At 37.7% G+C, this 16,526-nt stretch overlaps 2 long non-coding RNA genes across 2 annotated transcripts in view; one reads left to right on the top strand and one right to left on the bottom strand.

Moving 5' to 3' along the window:
• The window catches only part of LOC120885601 (uncharacterized), a 220,967-nt gene continuing 204,441 nt past the window's right edge, over positions 1-16,526 (bottom strand). Inside the window, exon 4 of the long non-coding RNA XR_013423263.1 lies at positions 1-383. This is a non-coding gene — a long non-coding RNA (uncharacterized LOC120885601). The remainder of the gene's footprint in view (positions 384-16,526) is intronic.
• Positions 5,593-9,692, top strand: LOC120885605 (uncharacterized). The gene is made up of 2 exons (XR_005728318.2): positions 5,593-5,870; positions 6,861-9,692. It is a non-coding gene; the product is annotated as an uncharacterized LOC120885605 (long non-coding RNA).

Raw genomic sequence — 16,526 nt, 5'->3', positions numbered from 1 at the left:
GAACAAGTAGAGAGAATAAAAACAAGTGTTTCATTTTTATTTAAAAGGTATAATATACTAAATTGTTGTGAATTATAAATATGTTAAAAAATATGGGTTCCTTATATTCATAAAATGTATTATTAACATAAAAATGATCATTCTTCCTCAGTTCATTCAGACACATGTAATTAATTCTTATTTTACTTAATCTCAGGTTATCAGTTTTACCCACTAGAATTTTAGAAATATTCATTCAGTCCAGTAGTATGAACTCAAAGTTATTTATGTAGTCATCAGAAACCTTCATCCAGAGTACATATTGGAGACCTTTCTGGGGATTTCTGAGATACCCCTTCTCTTCACGATGAGGCATTCTGACTTGCTGCTGCTTGTAACAATTTCTGCAAAACATAAGGATAAAAACAAGTAGCTATCTGTTATGAAAGACTCAAAATAGCTGTGGTTAAAGATTTGATGAGAATTGCTATAAAATTATGCAACTGACAAGGAAATTTGACTGTTTCTGTGACATATATTTTTAAGACAATAACCAGAATTATGATTGATATCATTTTTTCAGGACAGTAAGGATATTGAAAAATTCCTGGAAACTTCATAGTCTCTTGAAGTACTTCTAATAGTATTTACCCATGCAAATATAACATAGGGAAAGTTAACTATCTCTTATTTGTTGATAATGTTCGGTGTTCTGACTTTTTAATGCACCTGCAATCATCTGGAGAAGAACAAGGGAGTTTTTGAGATCAGGAAAAAACATAGGTGGGCTTTTTAACTTTTAGAACCATATTTCTTTTGTACATGGTTGATTGTAAGTCAGGGACAGGGTTTTTTTTTTTTTTCAAAGAATTGAATGAATGTCAGCCTCAACAATAACATTAAGGACACTGCCTATCCAACTACATGATTTGAAATTTGCTTTTTAAAAATTTTTTCCATTGGAGAGATTTTCAACTAAAATGGGAACCAAAAGATATCTACGTTCTGGGGCTCCTGGAATTACAGTTTGGTGCATTTGGAACATTTTATAAATCATTTGACAGAGGCTTGAGAATGTATTTCTTCCCTCTGAGTACACACTGTTCCACCTTGACCCAATTAACCTTCAAAGGGAAGACTTCTATAATAGCTCTTATCAGGCCCTGAACATTAACCTCCAACTGGGCCATTTGCAGGAAAAAAAGGTGGTAGAAGTGAGCTTATGGTGAGTGTAGATTTTAATTTTTGTTCTAAATCTGATTTTTGTTCTTTAATTTAGTGAAGGGAGTCTTTTAGGCTAGCCATGACCCATTTTTTATGTCCTTCCAATTTGATCCTTCCATATAGGTAATGAGCCATTTGTTTAGGGTAAGAGCTCTCCCAAAATCCTCACAAATATAAAAGCTTTTCCAAATCAAATGATTTGTTATTTGATTATTGACAATTTAAGCTCTCTAAAAGCATCCCTGTTCCAAAATATGATTCAAAATTAATAAAACTTTTTATGGCTTAACCATGGACATAAAGGCATCCCCAAATAGGTGCAGAAGATGCAAAGCCCTGTGATTTGAGGTCATTCCAAAAGATAGTGAAGAGAAAGTAAGCAAAGGCTGCCATTGGCACAGGGAGTAAGAAGGATGCTTGCAAAAACTCTCATCTTCAGGCTCCCACAGAAGTGAAGTGTTCATGACACCTGACAGACAGTACTGAGATGGGACTTCCTACCACTAGTAGGGCAACAGGAAAGAGACCAGAGCTAAAACTGGCTGAGGCCCTTTATTTTAGACTTAGATGAATCCTCCAAGAGCTGGCAATAGTTGGCATGATGCCAGCTGCAAACGAGATGCTCAAGATACTTGCGTTTCTATCCAGTTGACTGCAAATTCTTGAGCCCCCAACCTGACAGTTGGCTGCTTCTGAGCATAGACTTGACAATCTGTCCTCCTCCCCACTCCCTGCATGTAGAAAGCCAGAGAGTGAACACTGTCACTGGAACCAAGCCAAGCTCTCGGAGCACAAAATGAACAGACAGGACACCATGGCTGTCCTTGGGAGAAAAGGAATCTATGGCAAGAGCACTCGAGCCACAAGTCACAATACACCAGTCACAATACACCAAGGACTAGTTCCTACCATGTCTGCTCCTGCTAATCTCAATCTTGGAGGGAAAAGATAAAGAGAAGCCCCTACGACCTTTACTTGACAGGACCCCAGAGATCTGGGATTCTGGTAAGAAATTTGTCAGTTGGGTCAGAGATCTCAGAGGCAGTTTCTGGAGGAGCAGAGTTCCAAACAACCCATTCATTTCACCAAAACCGGGAGAGGAAAATATTTCCTCTTCCAACTTGAGTCCAGTGGTTAGGGCCCCAAGAATTATTTGACAATAGAGAGATGAATAGGAGGAAAGATAGGTTTATTTTATGCATATATGCAGAAATACTCAGTGATGAGGCCTCCCTCGGTACCCTGAGAGAAAAAGGTTTATATAGCAAACTTAACAAAAAGGATAGGGGGCAGTAGCAGATGATTAGGACATCAGTGGGAAGGTACTGAAGCTTCTAATTTTATTTTTATTTTTTTCTTGCTAGTGACAATGGGGGCATTCTGTCTCTCTGGCAGCTGAATTCCAGGAAACTACCAGCATGAGGGTTAATAGCAGCTGTATTTTCTGGGTCTTTGGAAGGTAAGTGAAATTCAGATAAGATTTCTTTCTGTATTCTTCTTTAGCTAACAAGTTTTTACTTAAAATAATCTTTAAATCTACTTCTAGGGGTTTGAATAGATTTCCAAGACCTGAGACATATATGATCATAAGAACTTTTATAAAGGAAAACCTCCTGAATCCTTTCTGTGGCAAGTTTTAAGATACACAGCATTACTATGACATGCTTGAGAGCTTCAGGAAGTTTCAGTGAGGTTCCTGGTGACAGAGACATCGCTGCCTAATACAAACACACTGCGGGGTTATCAATAAGGTCTCTGCTTAGGCTGACATCATCCTGGGCTTCATTCCAACAATGTGAGCTGTGGCTTCTGTGCCCACAGTGAAGGCTGGTGCTTAACTTTATTAAATGCCTCAGATTCAAAGCCTGCTACTTGTCTTCAGAAAATCATTGTGCAATCATCTCCAGAGTTAAGTAATATTATGTTATCCTTTCTTCTTCCTCCTCCTCCTCCTCCTCTTCTTTCTTTTAACCTATCACAAACAGGAAAAATAGTTGTTTATATATATTTCAAGTCGAAACTTGATCTTATAACTGCAAACACTGACTTACAAGGAAATTTTATTTGGGGAAATATTTAAAATATTAACAGTGGAAATTCTAAGTGCTAATTTCAAGATACCATATTCCATAGTTTCTATTTCTTTTTAAATAAAACTAGTGCTATCTGCCAACAAGGAAAAATGTGTGCTCTGTCCATTAGTCTTCCTTACAACTTCAAGAACTTTGGCATTATCAACAGAGGTGAGAACATCTCCTTGAAATATCTGTGGTCTCAAGTCCATAATTCTGATAGCTCATTCACCAAAGTGTAGAAAATACAGAGCAATGGACCTTTTTTCTTAGAACATGGAAAAATCACTTTAAAAAACAGGATGAAATTTCTTAAAAATGGACCACGTGGATGTGGTGCTTGCTAGCCCTCAAGCACACTGAAGATCAAGAGGGATGGAGAATAGGAACATGGCCAGAGTCGTTCAGAGGTGGGGAAACGTCTTCACTGTTCACTGCACTAATTGAGACATTGCTAATTAGTGGTTCAAATGTTGGCTCCCTACAATATTGCCAGAATAACCTGTTGGAACTGGGTGTGCGTTGTAAATGTTCAGTAGCTTTCTTGACTCTACCCTCCAGGTGCCAGCAGCACCTCCAGTCATGACAATAAGAAATATTTCCAGACCTCACCAAGTATTCCCTATAGGACAAAATTGTTCCCAGGTGAGAACCAATTCCTTACAGGTGAGTGATTGAAAATAGTGCTCTGGCAGAGTCTTGATAGGGCCTCCAAGGGGGAAGGGCAAAATTGGAAATATTTTTAAGATTTTGAAGGTTGGCTATTTCAAAGTGTATCTTTTAATGCAGAGGGAGGTCTGATTAGGGTCAGGTGAAGATCATATTATAACAGTTTAGGAATAGTTGGCATAGAAAGATATAACTGCCCTTGTTTGCTTCCCTGTAAACTCTAAGAAGATACTGAATTTATCAGGGAGCCAAAATGTTCTCTCTGCACTCTGGAAGCCTTATGGAGGGAGAAGTAGCTCACCATAAATTCCTCCATCTATGTTCATAACTGAGCTTGCTCTTGGATGACCACTCACATGTGCAGGGTGATTTGGGCTGGACTTTAGAAATGCTATTGCTTGTAAGAGTTGAAGAACCAGAAGAGCACAGTGGCCCTAGCTTGGAGAAGACTAAAACTCCTTTTCTGAAGTTAATCCACTGAATGTTTATTCAATCTATTTTCCATAGGTTGTTTGAAAGATGATACCTTGTTTTCATAGATGTGACCTTGAATCCATTACACTGTGGAGTTCTGCTTCCTTTCCTAATTCTGAAAATGAGCCATATTCTTCAAGTGGGATATTCACTCATACCTTGCCAAGCACCAATCTATGGATTTCCTCACTCCTCATTTGGTCAGATACATTCTGCGAGGGGAAATCTGATACTCAGAGAGGCAAGATTTACAATCTAAACCTATGTCTGTGGAAGCTCCAATGTTGGTGATTTCTCTACGACAGAATATTGTCACCTACTTGTCAATTTCTCAAAACAATAACAAACAGAAAATCCTAAAAAAACCACATAAAACATCTAGTTGTGGTTGAGCCTGGATTCATACACAATATTTGAACAGATTAACTGTTGCTGTTTTTCTTTGGAGGAGGGGTGCACAGGGCAAACAATAGACAATTACAAGGGGATATGTCTAATTTGACCATAGGCCAACTGAAATACTCAGACAACTTCTAAGTACCACACTGCCAGTCCAATAGTTTTGCCTAACCCTAAAAATAAGTGAAGTAGACCAAATCCATTGGTTGATAACTGATATTAAAGAAAATGGAAGGGGGAAAAAAAACAAAAAACAAAAACAGAAAAACCCCAACACACCATCCTATTTTCCAATGCAATTTGAGGGCTACAATAATTTGGTAATTAAGTATTTAGACAGTGAAGTTTGTCAACAAAATGGTAGTGGGTCAGCAGACTTTCATTGGATAACACTGTAGATGAGAGTGACACTGGAATTAAAGGCCTCTTGGAAAAGGGAGTTGAAGAGTACCTTTTCTACGATGGTATCCTTTTAATGGAGATTGTGGTGTATTATGTTCAGGGTAGTAGATTCATAAATGGACAGCTAAATGTGATTTAATTTGCAGAACTTTGTAAGACTGTTTTTAACATGAATCAGAATTCTTAACTGTTTCAGCTTTGTCCAGTGATAGCTGTGTGGTGCTGAGCAAGTCACCTGGTCTCTCTGGGACTCCATTTTCTCCTCTATAAAAAAAGGGGATTTGGATTATATGATTCTTAAGGTCCCTTTCTGCTCTTGAGTCAAATCAACTCAAAGACATGTTATTAACTGACTAGTGCCCTCTATAGGCAACTTCCTCTGCAATGTGAAATCCATAAAGGGAATGTTAGCAAGATTTTCTTGTTATATTTAATGTTATGGCTTAGTGTCCAACATAATATTTTGTTATTTAATGAGATACTCTGTAAAGCAATTAAAATTTTAGATGTCACCTAGGTCTCATTTTACAGATATAGAAGAGGAGGACCACTTTGGCCATGAACATTTACAGATATAGAAGAGGATGACCACTTTGGCCATGAACATTTGGGATAAGGCCAGGACTTGGATGCAAATCTCTTGATATTCAGGTCAGTAGTACCCAATAGTGACCTTTTCAAACTTTCAAGATTATCTGAAAAATACCCTTCCTTCCCCTTCTCAGATAGCACTGGAACTCAGCATTTTCTAAAATTTCTATACACTTCTTATCCTTAACAGTTGATGAACTGTGGGTTTTTCCATTCGAGTGGGAAATGGTTGCCTCTGCATTGCATAATAATTATGTATGCCTCTCACTGTAAAAGGTTGCTTTCTTGCAACCTTTACTGTTACTGATGGGGAGGTCCTTTACTGACATTGCAGGTGGAAAATGTATGCATGCTCAATAGCTGATTGATTCACTTTCAGTTCAAGAACTGCAAACATTTTTAATCCTTCATGCTGAGATCCACTCAGAAGTTGGGACACGCTATTCATTTCCAAGGTGGAGGACATAGAAAAACTTGTCATGGACAGCCTTCAGTATAAATCTGCATCTGTTGAAAACTTTAAATTAAAAAAAATCATATTTTAATTTTTTAATACACAATAGCATGTATGCTTTTTAGAAAGCCGTGAATTCATATAAGGAAAAATTTAAACATGATAGCACCACATTCTTATCATCCATAGATTACCACTGTTAACACCTGTGTCTATGTCCTTAAGGCTTTTTCTATGCATATATAAATACACATATGCATATTTTTGCCAAAATGAGATCATGTTGTACATGCTGTTTGTAACCTGCTTTTTTTAGTTAATGATCTCTATCTTTTCTTGCCAATAACTTTTTATCTTATCTAAAACCCAGTCTAGATTCAAATTTACCCTGCTTGTCCTCTTTACAGTTGGTTTATCCAACTTACTCAAATGTAGGGCCCTGGGTTGCATCTAGTTATGATGTTCTTAAAGCTCTTTAATCTAGCATGGTCTCCTCCTTCCCTTTATTATTTTTTTCAAAACTTTTTTGTTGGGGGAAAAAAACAGGGAAGGTTGAGGTTTACTTCATATATTTTGTTTTTTGTTTTTTATTTCAGATTTTATTCTTCACATGGACCAGATTTTTAAAACATTGCCCAGCTTTCTGGTTTATGTTCATCTATAGGAGATACTGCCTTAATGGTATGACAGATGGTCAGCTGCTCAAATGTGAAGATTTAGTCTAAAACGAAATCTGTAAACCTGCTCAGAAGCCTGGAAAACATCTCCATTTTTCTTTAAGTTTCCCCTCCAACTGTCTCTCCATCGAAGAACAAAGGAAAATCAGTTGGAACCGACATCAGGTCCTGTGAAAAGCTGCCGTGGTCCCTGTCCTCATGCACCATGTAGTCTAGTGGGGAGTTGGACCTTGAGTTAATCACTAACAGGAAATGCTTAAGTAAATAATGACAAAGGCAAGTGCTAAGAAGAAAAGTATGGAGTCCAAGCTGACCAGGCATGCAAGGTGGCTCAAGGGAAAAAAAGGACAAGGTCTGGCAAATGAGAGGAATTAAGTAAATTAAGTTATTTATGGAGAAAGAAGGGGAAGACTGTCTTACACAGTGGGGATAGCATTTGCAAAGGGACTGAGGTTGAGGACTGATTTTTACTATGGCTGGGATAAAATGAATCAAGGGGAGGGGCAATGGGTGAAATGAACTGAGATGAAACAGGGATGAAGGCACAGGCCAGCTCACAGCTCAGGTTGTGTGAACAATTTTGGACTTGATCATTCAGAAGGGGGGGGGCAATGAAGAGCCTTAAGTAGAAGACAAACATGAAGAAATTTATGTTTCATTAAGATCCTGCTGACTATCGGGTAAAAAGTGTGATGAAGAGTTAGGAATGGAGACAAGGAATCATTTAAAATGCCACTGTGGCTGTCCAGCTGAGATTTGGTAGCTTACCTTGATGGGTGATTGGAATGGATTGAAGAGGAGTGATTTTAGAGATATTTAGCTAATTAGGAAGTGGAACCCAAAAGATTGGGGACTGACTAAATGGGCAGGGGAGAGGGAGAGGTGAAAGAAGAGGTGCTAAAGAGGACAGACATTAAGACAGTTTCTGTAAAGTGATTGCAGCCCAATTCAAGCTGACTTGCGCCTCAATAAAAATTTATTAATAAATACTAGAAAAGTCTGGGGATAGATCAGATGCTTCAGATATTGCTGGACCCAGGAGTTCAGATGATGTCTTTAGAAGTAGCTCTCTCCTATCTTTTTTATCTGCAGTTTTGGCTTCACCCTTTTGACAAAGCTTTCTTTATGGTGACAGGATCATTGCTGATGACTCCAGGTTTATATCCTCATAGGGCAGCAACTCTAGAAGAAGGGAATTTTTCAATATTTTCAGCAACTATTCTAGAATGAAGCATCTTGGCTAGACCTAGGTAATATGTTTACCCCTGGAGCTTGAGGGTAGAATCAATTCCACCTACAGCAAATACACATAAAGTGGAGAAGGGAATTTGAAGAGCTATTACCATTACAATGGAGAATGGATGGCAGGTAGGCAGGAATGACAGTACTTATTACACAGAACTCCTCCAATTTTTATGGTCTCAACTGTGTGGATAAGGAGATTTTACCCATGAGGAAGAGTATAGTATTGAGGGGAAATATCACAAGTTCAGAGGCTTTTCTGAGGCTTATTAGACTTTTTCATTGGGATACAGAGTAAGCAGATGAATACATGGATCTGATGCTCGGTAGAAAGTTCTTAGCAGTAGTTCAAATCTTGGGAGATATCAGTGTACAGGATACTGATAAGATCATCTGAGGAGTGTGTCGAATGTGAAGAGGAAATTTAATAGCTGGGGTAAAGGAAGAGGAGAAGGCTGTAGAACACAGTATAAAAGAAGGTCTAGTCTGTTAGTTAGAAGGAAACCTTGTGGTAATGATGCCATGAAAGTCCAGACTCTTTCCTGAAAGTAAGGATGGAATGGCTTACTGTGTGCCATGCCTCTGAGAGAGAAAATCAGATGACGATGTGTACCTTGAACAGGGAAACATGGTGATGCTTGGTGACCTTAGTCACTGGGACAGGTTTAGGTAGAGCAAAGAAGAAGAAGGCACAATTAGTATGGGGTTAAAGAATGAATAAGAATTGAAATGATAGCAAAATTTAGAAATTTTCCACAAAGGAGTACAGATTGACAAAACAATGTCTGGAACAGGAAATGGTCTAAGGAAAGTTTTTGTTGTTGCTGTTGTTGATTTAATTTTTTTTTGTAAAGCAACTTGAATATATTAAAAAGAAAGTTGGAAATGCCCAAGATAAAAGACTGCAGGGATTCAAGGCACAGGTTAATGGAGAAAACTTGGTATAGAGAAGGACCAACTGCTTCAATGCAATTGAAAGGGAAAAGGATGAGTACTGCTACAGGAAAGTGTGTGGGTCTAGTGACCAGAAGTTGCAGTCATTCTCTGATAATGGTGTCCATTACAAAGTTACATTATCTCCTTAGAGTGAATTTGAGGAGAGTTGAGAGATTTGAGGAGAGTTGAGAGACTTAAAACAATGTGCAGAAAAATGATCTCAAGCTAGAACATGATCTATAAGCAATGCCTATGACTGGGAGGCCAAGTTGGCCTGATCTGACCAGTTGGCTATTTCCTATGATAGAGCTCAATAGCCTCTGTATGGAACCTGAGAAGATGGATGGCTGGTCCTCTGGATATGATGGAAGAGCAAAATTTGACCTAGGAATTGATGGAGTAAAACCCTACCATAACATTTCACATGGGGCTGTGGGCAAAAATTCAACTACAAAAAAATGGAGAACATTTTTATGGTTAGCTTAGTGAAATGAGAATGGGCACTGGTAAAGGATAGGAGCCAACCCACCAAATACTGTCATTAAATTCATTAAATTTACATTACCACAGGAAGTTCTCATGGGCTTTTACTGAGTTTCCAGGAGAATGATTGAAAAGATGAACACTACAATCTTTGTTGGGTAGGGAAGAAGGGTGGAAAGGTGGATACTGGAAACAAGGAGAAGGAAATTGACAATAGAAGGTCCTAAAGAGGTGAGAGAATACATGTGAAAAACATATTGTCCATAAGTGGCACAGTCAGGCTTAGAAGGAAGAGGAGGCCATGATCCATGGAATAAAAATAACTGAGGCATTAGAAGGCCCAGGTTCTGGTACAAGCTTACTAACCATGGTGGTCTGGCTGCTTGCTTCATTGTCCTCATTTAAAATTGAGAATAATGCTATCTTTCCCACTCATCTTACTGAGCTGTTGCCAGCAATTAGCTGAAGTACTGTGGATATGAGCTATATTAGAAAACAGACCCAGAGGTCTCTTTTTCTATTGTGGCAGAGGGTGGGGATGTGTTTGGAAAGGGAGGTGGTGATCAATGACTTACCATGGCACAGTGCTGGCCTCCCATGTGTGCTGTGCTTATATTAGGAAACCAAAAACAGACTCTAAAAATACAAAGACTTTTGTGATCTGGAGCAATACCCCAAACAAAGGCCCAAAGTGTTGTTTAGAGCTCATCCCCAACAACTGGAAGTTTCCAAATAGATCTTTGCATCACTCTCACCCAGGAAGAGTAGCCACCTAAGGGGTCTGGACAGAATTCCAAGACATACTCTGCCTTTCACTGCTGCTGTTTTAAAACAAGCTATTCCTCAGTGGTGCTGAGTTCTGTTTTAAGTTTTAGTTGTTTGTTTTTATTCCATAACAATGAAATCTTCCTGGATCATTCAAACAAATTAAACAGCATATCAGGAACACATCTGGGGTCTTGATGCTGCTTCAGAATATCTCTGAAGCAGTCACTTTGTCTCTCCCCAGGAAGAACACTGTATTTTTTTAACCCTTTACCCTATTTTTCTTCTTTGTTTTCCTTTTTTAAAAAATTAATCCTCTACTCTGAAAAGAAAATACTTCTTTTCCTCTTGTTGTCCCTTTTTTTAGTAAATGGCATCATCATCAACCTAGTTGTCTTTTCCAGATATCTAATTCTTTGACAGAACCAGCTGACTTTACTTTCAAGAGAAATCCACTTTGTACTATCTTGAGAGCCATCACCATGGTCTAGTATCTACCATTTCTTGCATGCACAACCACAATGACCTCTTACTTCATTTCCCTGCTTTTACACTTTCCTTCCTATAGTTTATTCACCCCCAGGTCATTATTTAGAGTCATCTTCTTAAAAACATGTCAGCAAGATGGTGAAGTAGAAGGAGGTATTTCCTACTTGTTTTGCTGTTTGGAATTTGAAGGGTAGAAATATGGCTTCATAGCAAGGTGTCTAAAGAAATTCATTATATGTCATTATTTGTCTGTCACAGAGTCAAAGAAGCACAGAAATACTGGTGGAGTGAATGGAGGCTATAAGAAAATACATCTGAGTCAGGCAGGGACAGTGATGTTTTGTCACCACAAAATAATGAGCAACATAAAGATAAAGAAAGAAACAGAACAAATTTGGCACACAAAATGGGCTCCATGTTTCTCGACTTCAAAGTGAAAAACAGAGGTGGAGATAGTCACCTTGAGGAGTTTATACTGAATCATGTTCCTATGGGAACCTGAAAGTCCTTACAAATGTTTCCACTCTTCCTCAGCCAGTGCTTACTGCCTAACCTGAAGCACACCCCAAAAAATCATGATCCCAAAACAGTTATCAAGAAGGTACAAGGACTTACTTGATCTGAAGTGCATACCCTAAACAAAGATGCAAAGTTTAGAACTCATCCCCAACAACTGGAATATCATCCCCAGATAGACGGATGGAAAAAAAGGACAATCTGCTCTCCCTTTGAGCCCTGCCTCATATGGAAGATCGGCAGAAAAGGATCGGGGAAATTGTCCAGGCAGGCATGATTACACTGGGAACAGGAGAGCAACTTGATTTCCTTTGAGTTCTGTGAATGACTGGCTCAGAGCGATCAAGGAGACCCATCAGCTAAATGTGTTTACATTCAGGGACAGAGACTTAAAAATTCATATTTGGGTGGTTGGTGGGATACAGGAAACCTGCTATACACCATCCACCCAGGGTAGTCTCTGATCCCACCATATGAGTAGAACTCTGGGGAGACACTAGAAACCCAGACACCCAATCATGATTGACAACTACTCAGCCCTAAGCTTGTAAGGACTAAACTGCTCTGGAGGACATAAACCCCATGAGGTAAAAAAAGTTTTGTTTAGAAATTATCCCCAGCGCTTTGAACATAAAGGGATGCTGTACTTTGTCGAATGCTTTCTCTGCGTCTATTGAGATGATCATATGGTTCTTATCTTTAAGTCTGTTGATGTGGTGAATAACATTTATTGATTTCCGTATATTGAACCAGCCTTGCATACCAGGGATGAATCCTACTTGATCATGGTGCACAATTTTTTTGATGTGTTTAAAACACTTGAAAAACTAGGGATAACAGGAACATACCTTGATATTGTAAAAGCTATCTATGCTAAGCCTCAGGCTAGCATCATTCTGAATGGACAAAAGTTGAAGGCATTCCCTCTAAAATCTGGAACAAGACAGGGATGCCCTCTATCACCACTTCTATTCAATATAGTTCTCGAAACACTGGCCAGAGCAATTAGACAGACGAAAGAAATTAAAGGCATAAAAATAGGAAAAGAAGAACTTAAATTATCACTATTTGCAGATGACATGATTCTATACTTAGAAGACCCAAAAGAGTCTACAAATAAACTACTAGAACTAATAAATGAATTCAGCAAAGTGGCAGGATATAAAATCAACACGCATAAATCAAAGGCATTTCTGTATATCAGCGACAAAACTTCTGAAACTGAAATGAGGAAAAACACTCCATTCACAATATCCTCCAAAAAAATAAAATACTTGGGAATCAACCTAACAAAAGAGGTGAAAGATTTATACAATGAAAACTACAGAACCCTAAAAAGAGAGGTAGAAGAAGATCTTAGAAGATGGAAAAATATACCCTGTTCATGGATAGGCAGAACTAACATTATCAAAATGGCGATATTACCAAAAGTTCTCTATAGGTTTAATGCAATGCCAATCAAAATCCCAACGGCATTTCTTGTAGAAATAGATAAAGCAATCATGAAATTCATTTGGAAAAATAAAAGACCCAGAATAGCAAAAGCAATTTTAAGCAGGAAGTGTGAATCAGGCGGTATAGCGATACCAGATTTCAAACTATATTACAGAGCAATAGTGACAAAAACAGCATGGTACTGGTACCAAAACAGGCGAGTGGACCAATGGTATAGAATAGAGGACACAGAGACTAATCCACAAAGCTACAACTATCTTTATATTTGATAAAGGGGCTAAAAGCATGCAATGGAGGAAGGATAGCATCTTCAACAAATGGTGTTGGGAAAACTGGAAATCCATATGCAAAAAAATGAAACTGAATCCCTTCCTCTCGCCATGCACAAAAGTTAACTCTAAATGGATCAAGGAGCTTGATATCAAATCAGAGACTCTGCGTCTGATAGAAGAAAAAGTTGGCTCCGATCTACATATTGTGGGGTCGGGCTCCAAATTCCTTAATAGGACACCCATAGCACAAGAGTTAATAACAAGAATCAACAAATGGGACTTACTTAAACTAAAAAGTTTTTTCTCAGCAAGAGAAACAATAAGAGAGGTAAATAGGGAGCCTACATCCTCGGAACAAATTTTTACTCCTCACACTTCAGATAGAGCCCTAATATCCAGAGTATACAAAGAACTCAAAAAATTAGACAATAAGATAACAAATAACCCAATCAACAAATGGGCCAAGGATCTGAACAGACACTTCTCAGAGGAGGACATACAATCAATCAACAAGTACATGAAAAAATGCTCACCATCTCTAGCAGTCAGAGAAATGCAAATCAAAACCACCCTAAGATACCATCTCACTCCAGTAAGATTGGCAGCCACTATGAAGTCAAACAACAACAAGTGCTGGCGAGGATGTGGAGAAAAGGGTACTCTTGTACATTGCTGGTGGGACTGCAAATTGGTGCGGCCAATTTGGAAAGCAGTTTGGAGATTCCTGGGAAAGCTGGGAATGGAACCACCATTTGACCCTGCTATTGCCCTTCTCGGACTATTCCCTGAAGACCTTAAAAGAGCATGCTGCAGGGATGCTGCCATATCGATGTTCACAGCAGCACAATTCACAATAGCTAGACTGTGGAACCAACCCAGATGCCCTTCAATAGATGAATGGATAAAAAAAAATGTGGCATCTATACACAATGGAGTACTATGCAGCAATAAAAAATGACAAAATCATAGAATTTGCAGGGAAATGGATGGCACTAGAGCAGATCATGCTTAGTGAAGCTAGTCAATCCCTAAAAAACAAATACCAAATGTCTTCTTTGATATAATGAGAGCAACTATGAACAGAGCAAGGAGGAAGAACAGGAAGAAAAGACTAACATTTAACAGAGTCATGAGATGGGAGGGAAAGGGAGAGAAAAGGGAAATTGCATGGAAATGAAGGGAGACCCTCATTGCTATACAAAATTACATATAAGAGGTTGTGAGGAGATTGGGAAAATAAACAAGGAGAGTAATGAATTACATTATTTATGGGTGTTGATTGTATATCCTGCAACATTGCTGAATTCATTTACTAATTCTAGAAGTTTTCTGGTAGAACTTTTTGGGTCTTCTAGGTATAGAATCATATCATCAGCAAGTAGTGCTAATTTGAGTTCTTCTTTTCCTATGTGTATCCCTTTAATTTCTTTCATCTGTCTAATTGCTCTGGTCAGTGTTTCAAGGACTATGGTAAACAGAAGTGTTGAAAGAGCACATCCCTGTCTTTTTTCCAGTTGTTAGAGGGAATGCTTTCAATTTTTCTCCATTTAGAATGATGTTGGCCTGGGACTTAGCAGAGATAGCCTTTATAATGTTAACATATGTTCCTGTTATCTCTAATTTTTTCCTAGTGTTTTGAACATGAAGGGGTGCTGTATTTTGTCTAATGCTTTTTCTGTGTCTATTGAGATGATCATATAATTCTTATCTTTAAGCCTATTGACTTAAAGAAATAAATTACATTTATTGATTTCTGTATGTTGAACCAACCTTGCATCCCTGGGATGAATCCCACTTGATCACAGTACACTATCTTTTCTATATGTATTTGTATTCAATTTGCCAAAATTTTATTGAGAATTTCTGCATCTATGTTCATTAGAGATATTGGTCCAAAGACTTTTTTCTTTGATGTGTCTTTGCCTGATTTTGGAATCAGGGTGATATTGGCCTCATAGAACGAGTTTGGAAGTGCTGTCTCTTTTTCTATTTCCTGAAATAAATTGAAAAGTATTGATATCAGTTTTTGTTTAAAGGTCTTGTAGAACTTGACTGTGTATCCTTCCAGTCCTGGGCTTTTCTTGGTTGGTAGGCTTCTGCTGGCATCTTTTATTTTATCACTTGAAATTGATCTGTTTAAATTGTGTATATCATCCTATTTAATTTGGGCAAATCATATGACTGTAGAAATTTGTTGATGACTTCGATATTTTCTATTTTATTGGAGTACAAATTTTAAAATAATTTTTAATTATCTTCTATATTTCTGTAGTGTTTGTCATGATACTTCCTTTTTCATTCTATATGTTAATAATTTGAGTTTTCTTTCTCTCTCTCTTTGTTAATTTAAGGTTTGTCAATTTTATTTATTTATTCAAAGAACCAACTTTTTGTTCTGTCAACTTTTTCAATTGTTTCTTTTGTTTCAATTTCATTGATTTCAGCTCTGATTTTAATTATTTACTGTCTTCTACTGTTTTGGTGTAGATTTGTTTTTCTTTTTCCAGGACTTTGAGATGCAATGTTAAGTCATTTATTTGTTATGTTTTTCTTCTTTTAAGGAATAAATTCCATGCAATGAACTTTCCTCTTAGAACTGCTTTCACAGTGTCCCAGAGATTTCAATATGTTGTATCTGTTCTCATTCACCTCTAAAAATTTTTAATCTCCTCCTTAATGTCTTCTGCAACCCCTTGTTCATTCAGTAGCATATTATTTAGTCTCCAGGTGTTGGAGTAGCTTTTATTTCTTATTTTATCATTGATTTCTAATTTCATTCCATTATGATAGGATAGAATGCAGGGTAGTATCTCTATTTTTTTATATTTGCTAAGAGTTGCTTTGTGGCATAGTATATGGTCTATTTTAGAGTAGGATCCATGTGCTGCTGAGAAGAAAGTGTACTCATTGAAGGATGAAATATTTTATATATGGCACTTAAGTCTAAGTCATTGATTGTATTATTGATTTCTATAGTTTCTTTTTTTTTCAGCTTTTGTTTGGAATATCTATCCAGTGGTGAAAGAGGTGTGTTAAAGCTACCCAAAATTATTGTGTTGTAGTTATCTGATTTTTGAACTTGATGAATGTAGATGCTCCATTGTTTGGGGCATATATATTTATAATTGTTAAGTCTTGTTGGTGTATGATTCCCTTCAGCAGTATGTAGTGTCCCTTTTTATCCCTTTTGATTAACTTTAGCTTGAAGTCTGCTTTATTTAATATGAGGATGGAAACTCCTGCTTGCTTCTGCAGTCCATGTGAGTGGTATGATTTTTCCTAACCCTTCACTTTTAGTCTGTGGATGTCTTGTCCTATGAAATGAGTCTCTTGGAGGCAGCATATTGTTGGGCCTTTTTTTTATCCAATCTGCTAGTCTATGTCTTTTGATTAGTGAGTTGAGGCCATTAACATTCAGAGTTATTAT

This window comes from Ictidomys tridecemlineatus, chromosome 1 (assembly GCF_052094955.1).
Source record: "Ictidomys tridecemlineatus isolate mIctTri1 chromosome 1, mIctTri1.hap1, whole genome shotgun sequence".
NCBI classification, from domain to species: Eukaryota; Metazoa; Chordata; class Mammalia; order Rodentia; family Sciuridae; genus Ictidomys; species Ictidomys tridecemlineatus.
This window is presented reverse-complemented; position numbering and strand designations above follow the sequence as displayed.